This window comes from Pyrgilauda ruficollis, unplaced genomic scaffold, assembly GCF_017590135.1.
Source record: "Pyrgilauda ruficollis isolate IOZ18807 unplaced genomic scaffold, ASM1759013v1 scaffold56, whole genome shotgun sequence".
Classification (NCBI taxonomy): Eukaryota; Metazoa; Chordata; class Aves; order Passeriformes; family Passeridae; genus Pyrgilauda; species Pyrgilauda ruficollis.
Window position 1 is genome coordinate 2,796,852 of NW_024527266.1, and position 4,042 is coordinate 2,800,893.

Here is a 4,042-nt window from a genome sequence, read left to right on the forward strand (position 1 = left end):
ACCCACACCAAACCCACCCCAAAACAAACCCAAGTCCTCCCCCTCTAGTCTTCCCCCGCCCCTCCACAGTGTGATTTGGAAGAACAAGGCAGGGCTGCCTCCTGTGACGCTCACGCTCCCTTGATTTCTACTCCTTCTCTTCCTTCTTGCCTGGGTTCCCTCTGAGAAGCTTCAGAGCTTCGGATCAAACATGTCGAAAACAAAAATACAGAGAAGGAAAGAGCAAGTGTGCACGAGAGAGATCCATCTGTCACTGGAATCTGGAAAAGAAAACACAAAAGACACGAAGAGGCATCATTTGGAAGGGTCTTTGAAACAAGTGTATAGACAGCAATGTTTCATGAGAGGAGGGAGATGGGGAAGAGACACTTTAAGGGGGGTGCAAGCAAGAGAGGTGTGGTACTGCCTGCCGTGCTGATAAGTCTTTGAGGAGGGAACCCTCACGATGTAGAATGTCATATCAGGGATATGCAGAAGGGTATCTGGGCTCCCTTAAGTAGTGTGATCACAGCCAGGGACCTGAGGGAAGGCAGTGGTGTGGGAGTAGAAGAGGAAGGGAAAGGAGAGTGGGAAACATAAAGCTGTTATCGCGGGGGCTGAAAACCCCTAGTGTAAACAAAGGCAAGCCCCAAGCACAGCCAAAGCCATGAATTTTCAGCTGCCTGGAAGTGATGTACACAGAATGCATGAAGCAGGGAAAATGCAGACAAGCTTCTCCCCCCCACCCCCCCAAAAAAGCCAAACATTTTTTTCCTTTCCTTCCTTCCTTGATGCAAGAGGGATAAATAATTCAAACCACGTGTAACCACTTCTGCTCTAAAAATTGTTCCTGACTCTCGGTGCATGGACAAGGCTGTTGAGGTGAACCAGTCTGACTTGCACACAGCGAGGGGGTGGGGAGCAGGCAGTGTGTCAAATACCAGCCTCCAGTCTCTCACCCAACAATGCCAGAACTCCTCATCTGAAGCACAACACCCATCTACCCCCCACCAAAGAGTGGTGCACAGTTTACACCTTTGAGCTTTACTACCTCTCTTGGGGGCTATGAACACTGCCCCTTTGTACGAAAACACACCTTGCAGACAAAGCAACATTTGCCTGTTAAACCACAACAAATGTATTTCTGGGCTCTGGGCAAGCTCCTGGTTCTGACTGTGAAACACAGCCTGGAGCACCTTTCTCTCCAGCTACAGCTTCAACCCTTCTCCCACTGTGCTGAGACAGGAGCCTGGCAGGGGTGTCCTCAGGCAGCACAGGGGAAATAATTTCATACAGTAGATAAAACATGTGACCACTGTGCTATATATTTTTTTTTTTTTAAATTTTGAGGAGAAAGGAAACACTAAAAAAACACAGATAAAAGGATTATGGGTTAATGAAAAATAAAGATCCCCTCTTGCCCCTTTTATTTTGGGGGGAGGCTGCTCACTAAAGATATCGCTGAAGCTTTTGCTGCAAAAGCTGAACCAATTTCCAGCACAGAGACACAAAGGGCAGAAATAAAATGAAGGAAGATAAATGAAGGAGGAGTGAACCCTTGAGGAACAAGGCTTACGTCTGTGGAGAAATCTGAGCTGATTTGGGTCTGTGGAATTACCAGGCCAGCTGGATTAAGGGATCAGAGATAGTGTCACAGAGAAACACTTAAATATTCAATAATCCAAAAAGTAAAGCCAAGACAGAGAAGGGAAGGGGAAGAAGAGCTACACCAATGGAAAAGACAGAGAAAAAACCTCCATTCTCCACAGCTCATCAGCTGAGACCATCAAACTCATGTCACTTATGATTGTCATATGATGGCCTTCAGCTGCTGCCTCAGCTTTGCCTCAGCCAGCAATGAAGCAGAAGGCAGAGGTGTTTACAGTCTGTTGATTTGTTTCTCAGCCTTGTAATCCAATGAGAAATAATTTCCTGACACTGTTTCCCCTGATGCCTCAGCTAGGAGGCACATCTGGCTCTCCACAGGTTGGGACCCACAGGCCTCTGATATTCCTCAGCACCAGTCCCCTGCCTTGTTCCACCATTTCCAGAGTTGACTCCATGAAGAGACACAGCCAATTCCCCACACCATCTCTGTCCCTTCACCTTCCTCTCTAATGATCCTTCACTTTGCCTGATTTCTTCCACTGAACAAAGGAATGTCAGATACTATCGTGCTTTTTGCACTTTGGTGCCCAAAGTATGTCTACCCAGGCAGAGGCCAGGGGCACCCCCTGAGCAAGCAGTGGAAAGATTTAGAGATTAGAGATTTTAGCCACCATCCTTCTCTGAGCATTATGTTCTGGCCCGCCTGCCTCACCTCACCAATTAGTCTGCACAATATCCAGCTCCATACAGGAACATCCCAGCCCACTTGCTTTGACCCCTTCTGGTAGGGCAGACTGCTCCAAAAGGTGTGCTGAAGCCACCATTCCCTGCTGTAGCTTGTTCATGGTGCACACGCACAGAAAGAAACTCTTGCCCAGGACCATGTTCCTCTGCAGCAACCCCAGCAATCCCTGAGAGCCACCCCATCCCACTCAAGGAGCTGCACTCAGGCAGGACAAAGAGGGTTTGGAAGGGCAGATGTCCTAGCAGCCTGGAAAGAAAAGAGGTGGGTTAGGGATGGATGGAAATACAGGTGGTGTTTATCATTGCTATTTGTCAAAACCAAGAGGGAGGATGCAGAAATCCCTGCCTACCTCCCACCTGGGCTGTGTAGCTTTGCCTCAGTCACAGGCCACAGGAAGGATCAAGCCACCCCTCAAGCCAAACTCATTGGTCCCCTTGGGTCCCCAAGGTAACCATGTATGAGAAATACACAGACCTTGACATTCTTCCCCCAATGGCTCCTGTCTCCCCACCATCATGCTGGTTTTAAAGGCGCTGAATCCAGCCCAATCCATGGCCTACTGCACCCCTGCCCATGGCCCATAACCCCATTTCTGCTCAGCCCAACACCATCAGACCCTGCTAGAGCAATGCTGTAGGAGTGCTGGTCTCCAGCTCTACCACAGCCACGTCCTGCCCTCTAGGGAGCAGCTGGTCCCTCACCCTGGCAATCCATAGTCAAAGGGAGGCCAGGAATGAGGGGCAGCACTATGCCTTCCTTTAACTGTCTACAGCCAAAAGAACACAAATCACACAGCACTGGAGTCCAGCAGCACAAGGAAGCAACACTCTGTCCTTTTTGCTGGACTGAAAGGTGCTGACAATGGAGTTGGCTGTTTCCCTCTTGCTTCTCAGGCACCAGGGCAATAAGGCACAAGGCTGGAGTGTGGGCAGGGAAAGTAAGAATGAACAAGTCCAGCACAGCAGAGTGCCAAGGAAGGGGGATGCAAGAGTTGTGGAGAACTTATGGGCAAGAGAAAGAGTTAGGACATGGGTTATGTTTTACAGGGAAGGTACAAGATAACCACCTCCATGTGCTGGGCTTATTTAGTTCTAGGTTTCCAACACTCTCCAGTGTCACCCAAGATGTACAGCAAGCCCTTGGCTCCTGGCCATCCTCACGTACGCGTGAACATGAAGGAACAGTAGCGACATTGCACCCGTGAAAGCTGTGCTCTCCTTGGCAGGCACAAAGCCAGCCTAGCGGCTCCCAGGTGATTTCCCTCTCCTTTACTCTCTCTTAATGGATGTCCCAATGTTATTGGCATTATCTGCAGCATGTTGGAGAAGAACAGAAGGCCACAGGGATGGTCCCATTGCTCACAGGAAAGAAAAGAGAAGGGGAAGTGAAACAGAGGGTGGAGAGTCCCACATCAGGAGGTAGGCGTCAATGGCCACAAACATCCCTTTGACTTGGAGCTCAAGGTAGTACAGGGGATGACACAGGATTGAGGTCACTAATGAGATGGCAGCATAAAATACAGCCAGTGAAAGTATGGACAGGCAGGATAGGAGGTACAGAGGCAAACTGGGGCCTGAGGGGGCGGAAGGACCAAAACTGAGAGAGAATACAAGGCAACCAGAAAAGTCACACACAGCTGCAATTTCGGCCTAAAATTCTGACCTTGTCAGCCTTGTCCTCTTGGGGCCCCATGCACTGGAAAAATCACCT